This window comes from Pinus tabuliformis, chromosome X, assembly GCF_031772625.1.
Source record: "Pinus tabuliformis cultivar Carrire ecotype Pingquan chromosome X, CPIR1, whole genome shotgun sequence".
Lineage (NCBI taxonomy): Eukaryota > Viridiplantae > Streptophyta > Pinopsida > Pinales > Pinaceae > Pinus > Pinus tabuliformis.
Genome location: NC_142308.1, coordinates 1,424,616,286 through 1,424,633,614, shown reverse-complemented (window position 1 = coordinate 1,424,633,614; position 17,329 = coordinate 1,424,616,286). Strand labels below are relative to the sequence as shown.

Here is a 17,329-nt window from a genome sequence, read left to right as displayed (position 1 = left end):
AGTACAATTACTTGGCAGGTGTTTGCAAAATCCATTTGTGACTACTTTGACTATGAATCTAATCTTTTGGGTTCTCTTACTAAGCTCAGATAGATAGACATGGTAAATGACTATATTACAACCTTTGAGACATTGGCCTTATGCACAACAGGTTTGGGAGATGAATTCTACTTGGAATGTTTTATAAGTGGTCTTAAAGAAGCCATCCAAGCCCACGTCTGGATGCACCAGCTAGCCACATGGATGGAAGCTTGCACAAAGGCTATCGAAGTGGAACGTGCTTTAGCAGCCCAGCCGTCTCGTCCAAATTTCATAGCCGAGGGATGCCTCACCTAGGATCAAGGCACTACCCAAACACTTAAGGTTCAAAAGGTGTCCCCCGCAGAAATGGTTGAAAGAAGAAATCAAGAATTGTGTTACTACTGTGATGAAAAATACTCCCCGGTGTGTAAATGCAAGGAACCCAAATTCTTTCAAATTGATGCTACTCATCACAGTTCATCTAAGGAAGACCCACTCTTTGAGGGACCAGAGGAGGAATATGAGGAAAACCAGTAGGACAATGAGCTCCCACCTACACTAGAAGAACCAATTATCTCGCTCCATGCTTTGGTAGGCATTTCTTCTCCACAAACTCTCAACATCAGAGGTTTTATAAACATCACCCAGTAGTAGTATTGATTGATACTGGCAGAATGCATAACTTTATCCATCAGAGAGTCACAAAGGTATTCATTGTTTTGTGAGAGAAGTCTCTAATTTCTAGGTCGAGATTGTTGATGGGGGGACAATGAAATGTGAAGGTCGTTGTGAAAATATCGAACTTCAGATGGGAGATTACCACGAAAAGACCCACATGTTTGCCATCAACATGGGTGGTTGTGACATTTCCTTGGGTGCTGAATGGCTCCGCACACTAGGCCCAATCACAATGGATTTCTTGGAGTTATATATGAGCTTTAAGCAGAATTAAAACATGCATACCCTCCACGGACTCCAGGAAGGTACTCCTTCTATCATCAACTCACATTGAATGGAAAAGTTGTTAAAAAAGGGCCACCATGGAATTATCACCCAATTTAATGCCATCCAGACCATTGAGCCCACTCCTCTTCATATTCATCATGAGATGTAACATGTCTTAAACAGCCACCCGTAGGTCTTTGACAAACCTCACGAGCTTCCACCCACTAGAGGGGAACATGATCATAGCATCACTTCGGTCCCAGGGGCACAAACACTGAATGTGCGCCCATATAGATACCCTTTCTCCCAAAAGAATGAAATTGAAAAAATCATCAAGGAACTCCTGGAAAACGGTGTCATTCGTCCTAACATGAGTCCTTATTCATCACCTATGGTCATGGTGCTCAAGAAATATGGAGAATGGCGCATGTTTCCAAAATTCACAGCACTCAAAAAGCTTATGGTTAAAGATAAATTCCCTATTCCGATGGTCGATGATTTAATGGATGAACTAAATGGTGTTCAATTCTTTACTAATCTATATCTTCACTCAGGCTATCACCAAATACACATGAAAGAAGTAGACATTTCCAAGACTGCTTTCCGGACTCATGAAGGCCATTATGAATTTTCGGTCACGCCATTTGGTCTCCGTAATGCCCCATCCACTTTTCAGATCCTCATGAATCACCTGCTCAAAATATATCTTAGAAACTTTGTCCTTGTTTTCATTGATGGCATACTTATCTATAGCCTCACTTGGGAAAAACATCTTCAGCATGTATACCTTCTCTTGCAACTTATCCAGAAGCATAAATTATTTGTCAAATTGTCCAAGTTCTCTTTTGGCATGGAAGAAGTCGAGTATTTGGGCCACATTGTGGGGCGTGAAGGTGTCAGGGTGGATCCCAAAAACATCCATGCAATGCAGGATTAGCGCCAACCAAAGACCTTGAAGAGTTTGAGAGGATTCTTGGGTCTCACCAGCTACTATCGCAAATTTATCCACAATTATGGTCGCGGTGCTAGACCCCTCACTCACCTTCTCAAGAAAAATTCATTCCTATAGATTGATGAAGCAAAACAGGTGTTTATGTTTCTTAAACAGGCCATGTGTTCCACTCCCATATTAGCACTACCTGACTTAACCAAATCTTTTGTGATTGAATGTGATATTTCAAGTACGGGTATTGGGGTTGTCTTAACGTAGGAAGGTCGACCCTTGGCCTTCACCAGCCAACAACTAAGTGGGAAACATTTGAGACAATCTACATATGAGAAGGAGATGATGGCCATATTACATGTAGTGGATACCTGGAGACCATACCTATTGGGGTGACGTTTCCAAATCCGCACAGACCATCAAAGCGTCAAATATTTTTTGGAGCAACGACTATCCTCGCCACATGAAAATAAATGGCTAGCCAAAATCCTGGGATATGATTATGAGATAATTTACAAGAAAGGGCGCGAAAATGTCATAGTAGATGCTTTATCACGCCAATTTGAGGAGGACAACACCCTACTAGAAATCTCTCTTCCCATTCTAGATTGGATTGAAGAAGCCCACAAGGAATGGTTTTCACATCCTTCGCTCTCCCAACTCATTAATAACTTGTCAAAAGATCTTAATTCCACAGTGGGCTACTCTTGGAAGGATAAGATTATTCTCTACAAGGATAGAGTAGTGATATCACCAACATCCACCCTCAAAACATGCATTTTGGCAGAGCTTCACTCATCTCCCACTGTAAGCCATGCAGGCTTTCAGAAGACTTATGCTCGCACTCATTACTACTTCTTTTGGATAGGCATGAAAACTGAGATTCTTACTTTTGTAACTGAATGTTATGTGTGTCAGCAGGATAAAGGAAAAACAGTCAAGTCCTCAGGTACTTTACAACCATTGCCCATCCTTGCCTTAATCTTGATGGATGTTTCTATGGATTTCATTACTGATCTTCTGAAGTCAAGAAAAAAGTTAGTCATCATGGTGGTTGTGGATAGACTTTCTAAGTATGCACATTTTGGCGCCCTACCCCACCCATTTACCCCCACTTTGGTGGCTCAATCTTTCATGGATGAGATCTTCAAATTGCATGGCATGCCCACTTCCATTGTGTCTAATCGTGACCCACTCTTCACCAGTGAATTTTGGAAAGAAACTTTAAAGCTACAAGACATCCAAATATAACTAAGTACTTCCTATCATCCCCAAACTGATGGTCAAACTGAAGCAATCAACAAATGTCTAGAGACCTACCCCAGCTGCTTCACTTCATAAAAGCAAAATCAATGGGTATAGTGGTAACCTCTAGCTGAATGGTGGTATAATACTAACTATCATGCCACCACCAAGATGACTCCATATGAAGCAATTTATGGTCAACTCCTCCCTTCACCTTCTTCTTATATCCCTGGATGCTCTAAGGTGCAAGCAGTGGATCAACTCCTATAGAAACATGAAACCACGCTAGCCCATATCAAAGGTAATCTCCATCAAACTTATAATCGCATGAATCAATAGGCAAATCAACATTGTTTAGAGTGCACATTTCAAGAAGGGGATCATGTATACTTGAGGCTGCAACCATACAAGAAAACATCACTCAAAGACAATGGACATCAGAAATAATCTCCAAAATTTTACAAACTTTACCAAATCCTTTAGCTCATTGGATAAGTACCCTACAAGCCTTGCCGCCCACTGCAAAAATCCATCCCGTCTTCCATGTATGATGCCTCAAGAAAGTGGTGGGGGAAAATTGCAGAATTCAAACCCGTCTACCTGAATTGGATGAAGAAGGTTCAATCTAGCTCTAACCTAAACATGTCCTTGACACGCGAGAATGACATCTGTGTGGCTGCATGATCAAGGAAGTCCTCGTCAAGTGGAAAAACACCTCTCCAGAAGATGTGACTTGGGAACCAGCCACTATTCTTTAGTAGTTTCTGTAGCTTCAACCTTGAGGACAAGTTTTTTTTTATGGCGGAGGGCATGTTAGGGTCCAATCCTAACCCCCTTATTTATGTAATAGCGTCGAGTCATAGTTATAGTTAGTGAAAGAGACAATAAATACAATATTAATAATTGTAAATGGTCGACTTGCATTTAAATAAAGGGACCACAGTTAGTTGCAAACGAGCCATGGCATTAGATAGATGGTATTAAAAGAACCATGGCATTGACCCATGGTATTGCATGTATGCATCCTATATAAAGGATAGAGACTCCCCATTGAGGAGTGTCGTGTCTTATTTTGTAATTGAGCCCTCCTCTATTGGAGGTTTCCCCCTCGAAGAGGCAAGTGAACATTACTTTCATCTCTGAATAATAAAATACATGCTGTTATTTCTCATTTTGTTTTGTGTTCTGGGTTGTGTTTCTTCGTATATTTGGTATTCTGGCATCTTCTTGCAGGTCAAGAGCATAACATGTAAGCCATGTCTGCTCCGCTGACTAAGAAAATTGTGAAGAGAGGTCGGACAAACACCTAGTGCCCATCCCTGTCTCCCTAAGAAAATTGCACAGTTTTGCCATCCATCCCATTGGTCAACCAATCAGCTGCTCACCCAGAAAATTGCACAGATTTCATGAGCAAGACCTTTTCTGCCCAACAGTCCGTTTAGCTCAGAAACTACAGAGGTGGTCAACAGGTTAGCCTCCCAACATCAGCACATTTTTTCCAGCTAGTATCTCCCACCAGCCCATTGCCATCTCCCTCCAGGAATTGCACATTTTTTGTTTTCAAGCTCGCATGGCCCGCTACCAACTCCCTCTAGGAAGTGTGCAGTTTTTGCTGCCAAGCTCCCACTACCTGCTCCCTCCAGAAATTTTGAAGACTTTTTTTTCCTCTAGCTAAGCCAGATCTCATGGATAGTCACCGCCGATCTAGATTGCCCATCACCGTCTCCCATTGACTTCTGCATATTTTTCCCCGTAGTGCTTGGATCTCGCATCCGAGCTCGAGAATTGCTTCACACAGTTTCGTAGCCTTGTCCTCTCTACCGACCACCTGCATCTGAAATGATCATGCATCATAATAGACTAGGAGTTTTATGGATTTTATGTCGTCTCGTCATGAGTGAATGCAGATATAGGTACATGAATAAACATGGCGTGATGACAGATGGGATGAATAAAAGGAGTACATTCAAAAGGACATGTTTGTGAATGGACGAACAAACGATGCAGATGTGTTCGCGAATGGAAGATCATGCAAATATGTGTTCGCAGACGGACAGATGAATGAACATGTGTTCGCGGATGGATAGATGGATGAACATACACTTTTCGCAAATGAACGAACCTGTGAAGCATGCCAACATACAAGTAAGGAGAAACGTACGAATGCAACATCAAGTAAAACCAACGACCATCGAAGCCTTTGTGCACCCTTCCATGTGGAGGTGAAGCTGTGACACACCATGAGGACATCCATCACCAAACAACACTGCAGCTCGACATGCACACCTGCAATAGCATGGATGTATCAGCATTGTTATGTCGAGTCTTGTCATGAGTCATGTCATCCACGTCAATATTGTGGACCATATTTTTGATCAATGTCATGTAACATGGAAATCCAGGAGACGCACGTGTAATATGAAGAGCCATGTAAGTCAAACAATCATGAGGGAAGTTGAACAATCATAAGGGTCAGTTTCACCCTTGGTTATAAATAACCCTCATTTGTACATGCGAAGGACTTTTCACCTTGGCTCCTTCCACATAGCCTTGAGACTCTATAATATTTTATTTGAGGATTAAGCAGTGGCTTCAATGCCCCTTTCCATGGGGTTAGTGATGTATGGTGTATCAACGTGTCTTGGAAATTTCACTTAATTGAGAAGTCTGCTAACAAGCCAACACATTTTTGCACATGTTCTGTAACTGTTTGCAAGATTCGTCTTGAACACTTGTAATACATGTTTCTTTAATCCGTGTTTACCACTTGGATTCATTCAACTATTCTAACACATATATATTAATGAAAATGTGTTGTATAAGTTGTTAACGATGTCTTGCCCATGTTGGTTACCTCCCGAACATCAGAAAAAACCTTTCACATAAACTTACTATAATGACCATTGTGCTCACTTGGATTTCCCGTTGATTGTTGCACATGCTATCTTCCCTTGTTTGTTGTCACTGTCGCATCGGTGTGGATTCCTCCTCCCAAATTTTTGCACATCCTATTGTGTTGTGTGTTCCTAACAGAGTTGGGTTTCCTCCCATCCGACTTGGGACTCACTCCCACCCTCTCTCTCTGTGATGAAAACACATTGACACAAGTAGCACTATCAATCACCAGGCATGCGAACCTCGCTACTCGAAGACAAAGTAGACCACTCTCACATTTTTACAAGCAAGATCTAAGGCATATCTTTAATATAATGGCAACCAGGCCATCGTATCGAATAGGACTCCTACACCAAACAGTGCGAGGTTTAGTTGGGACTTCATACCAGGGAGATGCCCAGATGTTGGCGGGTCCAGCACCATCAACAAAATTTCATAAATGTTTCTCAATGTGCAAATATTAGCAGAAACCATGAAGAAGCAACAAAATTTGAAGAAGAATTCAGTTTGTTTGAAGAATGAATTGAAACACCATGTTTTTATGAAGTCTCCATATAAGTTGCAGTAATGAATGTTGAAGAAAACATGGATGATAGGAAATGAAGAAGTTAATGAAATTTTCATCTATTCTAGTCCTAAAGAGATTAAACTTAATTATGGATTGATGTTGGAGCTTTCCAATGAACAAGGAACTATTAATGATGAAAATGAACTTGTTGAAATGCATTGTCATCATCCTAGTTGCAATTAGAAGCTATATCCAAAGTTCATAATCTGGAGTAGGAAGAAGACTAAATAGGTTGAAAGAGTCAGAGTTTGGAACAACACGTTCAAGAAGAAATTTCATCAACATGTTCAAGCAAAGAAAGTCAAAATGAAATATTTGAGTCATATTTGTAAGCTTAGTTGAGACTTAGATCAGAGGGCATTTTTGTTCATGTATTGTAGCAAATTCATTTCTCCATTAAGGGGGGATGTTAGAATAGTGTAGAAATGGAAATGTGATATGTTTGTTGAGTTGTATTCTCAGTTGTTATGTCTAAGTGAGTTAGGAGGTGTTTTTCTAGAAGTCATTGTTTTCTAATGTAAGTGAGTTGTGGTTGAGTCAATGTCTCTCTCTTCCATGTTGTTATACCGATTGATTCTAGTGATACCATCATTATATAATGGGACACATTGTGGTGTATGGTGTCAGCGAGTGTAAGGAGGCTTAGACCCGAATTAATATAAGTGTTATGTTATGCTAAACTTTAGGCTTGCTAATTGTGTATTATACAATTCAGGAGTTGTGTAAAATATGCATATATTTTTTAGATTAATTCATTATTGATTAAATAAAAAACAATATAATTTATGGTTAAAAATAGTGTATATATGAGGTTATTTTAATTAATAATTATTATAAAATATTAATAATATTCCAAAAATCTTATATTTGTACGTAACTCAAGTAAGTGATATTTATATTTTTCTCACCTTTAAAAAGTATGTGGATATATGGCTTAACTAAAATATTTCAATACTCAAATTTATTAATATATTTAGTTAATAATTTCGGTGGGGTGTAGAATAGATAGTGATGAGGTGTATTTTTAAGCCATTTTGTGATGTGAAAGTTACTCATTAAAAACTTTGTGCGCAAAAATCTAGCAATGTTAAGGGTTGATGTGGCCTAGTCTTACTGTGATCTCAGGTGATTTTCACACATTAGATGCCCCTGAATTATGGTTTCTCAAACCACAAGTCAAGCCTAATGCAATCTCTATAAAAGTCAAACAACTTGACAAAAAAAAAATTCATATATCCTTCCATATATATATTTCCTTATTTATCTAATATATATTAGATAACTAAGGAATTATATATATTATTGATCAAGCATGATGATCAAACTCATTGAAGACAAAATTTTCTTAAAATTTTATATTCTAAAGAAAGTATGCTTTACAAATTTGATATTTTCCATGATAAAATTCAACATTAAAATAAAAATATTATTTACCAATGAAGGCAACCTGAAAAAATAGAGAATTGTTCTATAGACGACTTTAGAAATTGTGAACGTTAAAACAAATACTACGATAAATTCCAATATTCACGAAATAAAATAATTAAAAGATATTTATTTTGAAGGCTTTAAAGAACTTACTAGAACACACAGTAATTAAAATTCAACTCACTGTCCAATTTATGGGGAAAAATATTGAGAAGCTCTGAAATCGAAAACCAACAGTTGTTAAAGCAAAAGAATTAAACTCAATACTTTTAATCGCTACGCGAGTTCAAGAACTTAAAATATCAGGCACGCTTTCAATATGGTTGAAATGCCAAAGAATCAAAAACGAAAAGTGGGGGAAAGATTTATCTTTTCAATATTAAAAAATTTAAATAGATTACATTGAAAACATCAATGGTAAATGACTAGAGTAGAACTTGACTAAACTGAAGTAAAACTAAATTGAGATTGAATTGTGTACAACACCTAGCAGACAAGAGAATTAAATATAATGACACATAGTAGATAGTGAGATTAATATCTCAATATCCCCTCTTAATATCAATTGTTACATGTAGAGGCACTTACAATGCCTAGTTTTTCTCTTTGAAATTCAAATATATTATTTCCCAATGGCTTTGTCAAAATCTCTGCTAATTGATCTTTGGAACCACAAAAAACAAGTATGATGTCCCTATCATTGACAAGCTCGTAGAAGAAATGAAAATGTGTGTCAATGTGCTTACTTTTTTTGTGGAAAACATTATTTTTTGAGAAAGAAATTGTTGAACTATTATCACATTAAATTGGATTTGGCTCTTTCAGAACATTTTTAATATCTTTTAATAATCGTCTCAACCGCACTGCTTGACAAGCTGCTGAATTTGCTACTACATATTCTTCCTCTACAGAACATATTGAAATGATTGACTATTTCTTGGACGCCCGTGAAATCGAATTGGTCCTAAGATGAAAAACATTGGTCCTAAGATGAAAAACATACCCTGAGGTGATTTTGCCATCATCTAAATTCCCTACATAATCACTGTTTTATAACCCGAAAGTGAAAAAATTTCAGAATGTGTATAGAAAAAACCATAGTCTATTGTTCCTACAATATACCTTAAGATCCTTTTTGCAACGTTCCAATGAGTGATCTTAGGTGACCGCATAAACTTGGAGACAAAAATAGTTGCAAACATAATTTCAGGTCTAATTGGAGTTAGAGACAACAAACTACCAACTAGACATTTATACAGTGTGGAGTCAACTGGTGGTGCTACATCTTCTTCGCTTAGTTTTGTTCCTTGAAGAATTGGTGTATCTACAGGTTTGCAATTGGTCATTCTGAACTTTTGGATGACAATAGTGACATAATTTTGTTGAATAACAAAAAAGCCATTAGAAAGTTAGTGAATTTTAATGCCTAAGAAGTATTTCATGAGCCCTATATTTGCCATGTCAAACAGTGTTTGCATTGCAACTTTTAATTCTTCTAACATCATATTTCCAGTATAAAGAAGATCATCTGCATAAAGGCATACAATAAGAATTTTACCTTCATGAATTTTGGTATACAAAGTTGGCTGATGACTGCTTTTGTGAAAACCACTTTTGATCAAATATGTGTTAATGCGTTTGTACCAAGCTCTTAGAGTTTTTTTCAAACAATAAAAATCTTTCTTCAATATATATACCTTATGCTCCTGTCGTGGAACTTCAAAACTAGGAGACTTCTCTATATAAAATTCTTCATGCAATATACCATTTAGGAAAGCAAATTTTACATCAAGCTGATAGACTATCCGTTTGTGTTGATATTTTGTGGGAAAAATGGTTTTGATAGTGTCTAACCTTGCTACTACAGCAAAGGTTTTACAATAATCGACACCAAACTGTTGTGCGAATCCTTTGGCAACAAGCCTTTCCTTATGTTTCTGAATCTCTCCTTTTTCGTTTAGTTTGGTCTTATATACCCATTTTAAACCAATTCTGGGTTTGTCTCTAGGGAGATTAGCTAATTCCTAAGTCTGATTCTTCTCTATGGCAGGAATTTCTTGGTTCATTGCATCTACCCAATGCTTTTATGTAACTTCTTCTTTGAAATGAGTTGGTTGAGATGAGAGAAATGAAAACACATTATGTTGATCAAACTCATTCTTCTACTCATATATTTCTCTGATGCTTCTTATTTTTTGATTGTCTTTTGAAAATATTGAATCACTAGTGGATTCACTGCTTGAAGATGTACCATTTTAAGAATGGTATGGATCGTCTTCAACCTCCAATCTTGGTCATGGTTGTGGTGGATAAAAATACTGATTTGAAGCTTCATCAACTTGATCAGACCAAGATTTAATTTCAAAAAAATTTACATCTCTTCTTAAAATAAACTTCCTGGTAATTGGATTATAAATTCTTGAGGCCTTTGACTGCTCACTATATCCTATGAAAATACATCTTTCACTACTATCATCAAGCTTCTTTCTTAGCTTCTTAGGAACATGTGAAAATTCTACTGATAAAAAAATTCTGAAGTGAGATACATTTACCTTTTTACCATCCCATGCTTCTTGAGGTACTGTATCTTGGAGACTGGTTGTTGAAGATCTGTTGAGTACATACACTGCTATCAAAACTGCTTCAACCCAATAATTATTTGAAAACTTCTTCTCACAAAGCATACATCTGGCCATGTTCATGATCGACTGATTTTTCCTTTCTGCGACTCCACTGTTGTGGAGTATATCTTGTTGTGTTCTACATTATGATTCCTTGTTGTCGACAAAAATCTTTGAAGTCATTTGAGGTGTGATCTCCTCCTCTATCGGATATGAGTACTTTCAAGGGATTTCCACTCTACTTTTCTACTTATGCTTTGAATTCTTTGAACCTTGAGAATATATCTTATTTATTTTTGAGAAAATACACCCATGTCTTCTTGCTCTAATCATCAATGAATGTCAAAAAATAAATACTACAACCAATGGACTGTGTCTGCATTGGACAAAATAAATCTATATGAACAAGCAATAAAGGCTCTTTTGCTCTAGAGGAATATGTGGGAAATCTATCTATTTTATGCTTGGAAAGAACACAAATTTCAAAACCTCGGTCCTTTTCATTCATAGTAGTGAGATCAATGACAATTGTGTATTCTTGACACATTGTGGGCTAAAGACTATGAGAGATTTTGACTTCTAAGAGTCAAAGGAAATATCTTATTCTTGGTTTTTTCAACCTTCGCTATCAGTCTTCTTTTGGGAAAATTGTCATAAATATAATATGTTTTCCCTGAAAATATTACATCATAACTATGTTCCATCAATTGTCGTACACTAATGAGGTTATGCTTCATATTGGGAACATAATAAACATCAGGAATGTATTTATGTTGATTCTGTTTAGTAAGAATAGCGACAATACATTTTCCTTCAACTTTAATGAAAACTTGATCTCCAAGACTAATTTCTGATGTTATGGAAAAATTATGATAAGAAAGAAGATTTTTGTTACATGTCAAATGATTGTTGCATTCACTTCCTAACAACCAAAGATCATATTTTTGTGTGTCTTCAGAAAGATGGCAGGAAATAAAAATTGTTTGAAAGTATTCTCCTTCATTGTTGGAGAGATGGACATTGCCTCTTTGTTGATCTGGTTGTTTCTTTTTGCATTCATGTTTACAGTTCCCAAATTTTATGCAATAATAGCATTGGATATTAGATTTTCTCCAAGGTCTGCTTCTTTGAGTTTGGTTTTGTGGAGGTCTCAACTACTCTGCTGCATGATGATGTTTTGATCTGCCTCTGCTTTGGCCTCTACCTCGCTTGTTGCCACCTCTATATCCTCTGCCTTTGTCTTTGCCAAAAGAGAGCTGAGTTTTTAAAGCTTGTTCAGTGGGATCTTCTACCAAGTTGAGTTTTATTTCTTGTGCTAGAAGTGATCCAGTCAAGTGTTCTACTAAGGAAGTTATAAAATCTTTGGATTCTAGAATGGTTGCCACAATCACGTTATATTTCTTGGGAAAATTTCGAAGGACCTTTTGGAAAAATTTACGATCTGAAATGGTTTCACCAATGAGTTTGATCTGATTGACTATTCCCATGACTTTAGCGAAGAGTTGATCCACATTTTATGTGCCAGTCATCTTTAGGGTTTCAAAGTGTGATCTCAATGTATGTAATTTAACTATCTTCACTATATCATTACCTTGATACATAACTTTCAAGATTTCCCAAGCTTCATGTGTTGTGGATGCTCCAATGATCTTGTCGAAAATAAAGTCATCCATTGAGTTTTCTATCCAACATTTCGCTCTATGTTATTTCTTTCTGAGTTTAGTAACTGCATTCCTTTGATTATTGGACATGATTGCCCATGCTTCATACGTCGCTCTACATAAGTACTCTGAAGTATATCCCAACACTCATGGGCTTGTAGGAATGTCTTCATTTTCAAACACCAAAACTTGTAATGTTTGCCAAACATAATTACGCTGTGTGACAAAGTGCTCGGGAAAGCCATTTCTCCCACTACAAATGTCCGTGCTTTTTTATAGTCTTCTTTCCAAAACTAGAAAAAAAACTCTTAAAAATACAACACTTTTATTTCAATAACAAAGTTGTACTCTTTTTCTAGAAAAATAATATTCTATTTAAATAAAAAACATTAATACGAAATCCCTTTTTAAAATCACTTATACAAATAATCTTAATAAAAGGATAATCCTCCTTTCTGAAAACCGGTTTTAAATAAAACCATTCGAATAAGGAATGGGCACAATATTTATTTGGGCTGTGTTTTTTTTTTTTTTTTTTAATTGAGTTTCGTTAAAAACACATGGAGCGACCTTTCGTTTGAAGCCTTCGAGGAGCGGCAGAACGTGAAGCATGAACCGTTTGAACCCAGTTTTCAAAGAGCCCTCTGCCGTGACTTTTTCTAACCCGAGCGAACATTTCGTTTGAAGTTTTTGACGAGCGGTAGACCGTGGAGCATTAACCGTTTGAACCCAGTTTTCGAAGAGCCCTCTGCCGTTACTTTTCTAACCCGAGGAACGCATTCTACCATGGTGATGTGGAACGCTGAAGAGAAACGTGTCTATGACAGTCAACGCTCTTGGTCACTGTGGAGGAATGCGTTGCTTATTCAATTAGTTTTTAGGAAAAAACTTCACGCTTATTTCCGCTTATTTTTTCAAAGACAGTGACAAACAACATGCTTGCCCAGTCAACAATTGCAGGGTTGCGATTGTGTTTGCGGTTTCTTTTCTTTTATTTTTCAATAGAATTTTTTTTAATGCAACTAGCTTTTTCAAAATAATGAAGATTTTTTTCTCGAATTTTTGGTCTCTCTTGTTTTTTGGGAATCTTAAGCACAATGTACCTCTCATACCACTACAAAGACAATGACAAACACCATGATACCACTACAAAGACACTGACAAACACCATGCTTGCCCAGTGAACCACTGCAGGGTTGCAATTTTGTTTGCATTCGAAACCTGCAATTTTGTTTGCAGGCGAAAGGAATGAAGTCAGAATAGAAGTACATCGCTGACTATTCTGCAATGCATCACAAAAGTTAAGGCATTTAATGAAGTTTAGTAAACAAGTATTCACTCTGCAACTATTGCCCAGACTCCACAACACCTTCAAGTTTAGAAAACCATTTACTATGTAAAATCACCTATGATGTGTATTAATTATTTCCTTTGTCATGTACTAAAGTCAAATTTGTATGTTTAGATAAATATGGATGTAAAAGTCATTTTGTATGTTGGGCATGTTGGGCAAGTTAGAGCGAGGTAGTGAAGAGAAAACTGTGGAGGAAATATTGGTGGGTGTGTGAAAACTAGTTTTATGGAGTTTTACATAAGTTTACTCCCCAACCCCAGTGATGTGTAAATCACAATGAGTTTGTAGTGTTCTTCACTTGTCCCTGCAGCCTCCATTTATCAGGTGAATGTATTTCCTTATGTTTCGACCCATAATATAAAGTGTGGCTTGTTTCTTTATTGTATTAATCTTACACAAATAAATTTACCACAACCCTCTTTTTTTTTACTCTGTTTCCCGTGAGCTATTTCCTGCATTTTAATTAAGTCCCTATGTGGTTGAGCCTTTTCCGTAAATGGATTTCTGAGTGAGACTCCTTTCACCCCATAATTTTTTTTAACATGGTATTAGAGTAGGTCAAACTATGTTAATGTAAAAACAAGTGTTTTTACTACCAGTTAAAATTGTTTTGAGGGAAGATTGTTTTTAGCATATTTACCAGTAGGTAGAATGTTTTTTTTTCACACTTAGAAATGGAAACATCAAGCAAAACCTTGACTGATCCTCATATACCTCACTTTAATGGAAAGAATTATGATTATTGGGCTATTACAATGAAGGCTTGGTTTCATCTCAAGACATTTGGGATTTGGTGGAGAATGGTTTTCTAGAACTAGCAGATGCAGCATACAATTCCTTGTCCCAAGCAAAAAGAGATTTGTTAAGGGACAATAGGAAGAATGATTCAAAAGCCATGTTCTATATTTTTCAAGCAGTTCATGAAAGTATTTTCCCAAGGGTTGTTGTAGCAACGAAGTCCAAGCAAGCATGGGACACCCTCCACACAGCCTACTAAGGAATGGCAAAATTCAAGACAACAAAACTGCAAATGTTGAGAAGAGATGTGAAACACTTCGTATGAAAGAGTCTGAGAATGTAGACTCATTTTTCACACATGTAATTGGGTTGGTTACTGAAATCATGTCTCAAGGTGAGACATTTGAAGAAGGGAGAATAATTGAGAAAGTTTTGAGAAGTTGGCCACCAAGGTTTGACGCTATTTTTGTGGCCATAGAAGAGACAAAGGATCTGTCACAATTCTCAATGGATGAGCTTCATGCATCACTGATTTCTCATTAATGTAGACTGAATAGAGCAACAAGAACCTCATTGGAGAATGCCTTCAAGTCCAATGTTTCTTTTGGTCAAGGTCGAGGCAGAGCAATATCATATGCTAGAGGAAGAAGAAGAAACCCTCAAAGAGGTGGAAGAAGCAGCCCTTCAAGCTCAAGTGGAAGGGGAAGCGATCAAAATCCAAGTCAAGGTCCAAGCCAAAATCAAGCACAAGGTCTGAGGTATGATAAATATCAATTCTGATGTCATCACTGTAAGAAGTATGGTCATTATGAAAATGAATATAGAAAAAAGAAATATGACATTAGTAAGAAACCAAGTGTAAATTTCACAAAAGAAAATCAGAACCATGATAGCATGTTCTTAGATTGTAATGTAGCACAAGAAAAACAAAGTGATATATGGTATCTAGATTCAGGGTGTAGCAACCACATGTGACGGAACATAGAAATGTTTTTCAATCTAGATGAAAGTGTGAAATATGAAGTGACAATAAGGATTGATAGAAAAGTCTCTGTCATGGGCAAACAAAGAGTTAACATCCTAACAAAGAAGGGGAAGAAGGAGTACATCTTAGATGTTTACTTCGTCCCCGATCTGAAGCATAACCTCATAAGCATTGGACAATTCATGCAAAATGGCTACAATGTATTCTTCAAAAATCACGAGTGCACAATTTTGGATAGGCCTCCAAGTAGACAGTGGATTGCAAAGGTTCAGATGACAAACAATAGAATGTTTCCCCTAAAGATAAGATCATATTTTAAGTGAAGTTTTTGAGTGTTTTCGCCAATACAAGGCTCTTGTTGAGAAGCAAAGCGGACACTACATCAAAATCCTCAAGACTGACAGAGGTGGCGAATACATCTCAAATGACTTCCTTCAATTTTGCAGGGATCATCGAATTCACAAGCAATTTATAACAAGATATACACCTTAGCAAAATGATGTGGCAGAAAGGAAGAATAAGACCATTATGGAAATGACAAGGAGTATGTTGAAGGTAAAGAATTTTCCAAATGATTATTGGGCCGAAGCTATCGCATGTGCAACATATATCTTGAATAGGTGTCCAACCAAAAGCGTCCAGAATATAGTTCTTGAAGAGGCATGGAGTGGAAGAAAGCATAGTGTCACTCACATGAGAGTCTTTGGTTGTGTGGCATATGCACATGTCATGAACGAGTTGAGGAAGAAGTTGGACAACAAGGGGTAGAAATGTATATTTGTTGGATACAATGATGAATCCAAAGCATACAAACTCTATAATCCCTTAACCTAGAAGGTCATAATCAGCAGAGGTGTGCAGTTCATAGAAAAGGAAGTATGGGATGGAAGTTTAGAGAAGACAGTCAATGTGAAAGCATGTATACCACATGAGGACAAAGAGGAATTAACAACAGAACTAATTCCTCAAGAGTGACTCCTTTTACACCTATTCAATTGCAACAAAGCAGGGAGCAAGGAATACCATCAACAAGTAATAGGACGGTGTCATGGAGTCAAGCAAGTGCTTCTCCAAGCATGCTGCAAAGCGCAACACTAAGTGACATGTCAAACCCATCTTCAGCAAGGATAAGAAGACGAAAATTCAAAAATCTAAATGAAATTTTTGAGCAAGATGAGGTTAATAGTAGCATTGTTTTGAATTCATTATTTTCTTTTTTTTTTCATGTAGATGACCTGCTCCACTTTGAAGATGCAGTCAAAGAAGAAAAATGGGTTGCAATAATGGAGGAAGAAATAGAAAAAATAGCAAAAAATGACACATGGGAGTTAGTGAACCTTCCCTAAGGAAAACAAGTCATTGGAGTGAAGTGGGTCTATAAGACCAAGAGAAATGTTGATGGTAAGATTGAAAGACACAAAACAAGGCTAGTTGTCAAAGGATACAAGCAACAACATGGAAGAGATTATGGAGGGATGTTTGTGCCAGTCGCGACGATAGAGGCAGTGCATACAGTTGTGGCTATTGTTGTGCAACATTAATCAAAGTGTAGAGGAAGTGTATGTTGTGCAATCACCTAGTTATGAGGTAGATGGAAAAGAAGACAAAGTGCATCGGTTGAGGAAATCTCTTTATGGGCTAAAGCAAGCATTACATGCATGGTACAATAGGATAGATGCTTACTTGTTGGAAAATGGTTTTGACAAATGTGACAGTGAGCCTACTCTCTACATCAAAGAAAGCAGTGGTAACATTCTTATTGTCGTCTTATATGTATATGATTTCATTTTTACATGCAGTGATGATCTTCTCATCACTGATTTCAAGAAAGTCATGAAGAATGAATTTGAAATGACTGACCTGGGATTGTTAAGATATTTTTTGGGCATAGAAGTGAAGCAAACAAAAAATGGCATCTTTATCTC

The 17,329-nt window shown here is 37.1% G+C and overlaps 1 pseudogene; it reads right to left on the bottom strand.

Moving 5' to 3' along the window:
* LOC149145377 (actin-2 pseudogene) overlaps window positions 1-13,115 on the bottom strand; it is an 83,682-nt pseudogene extending 70,567 nt beyond the window's left edge.
* Window positions 13,116-17,329: the final 4,214 nt, after the last annotated feature.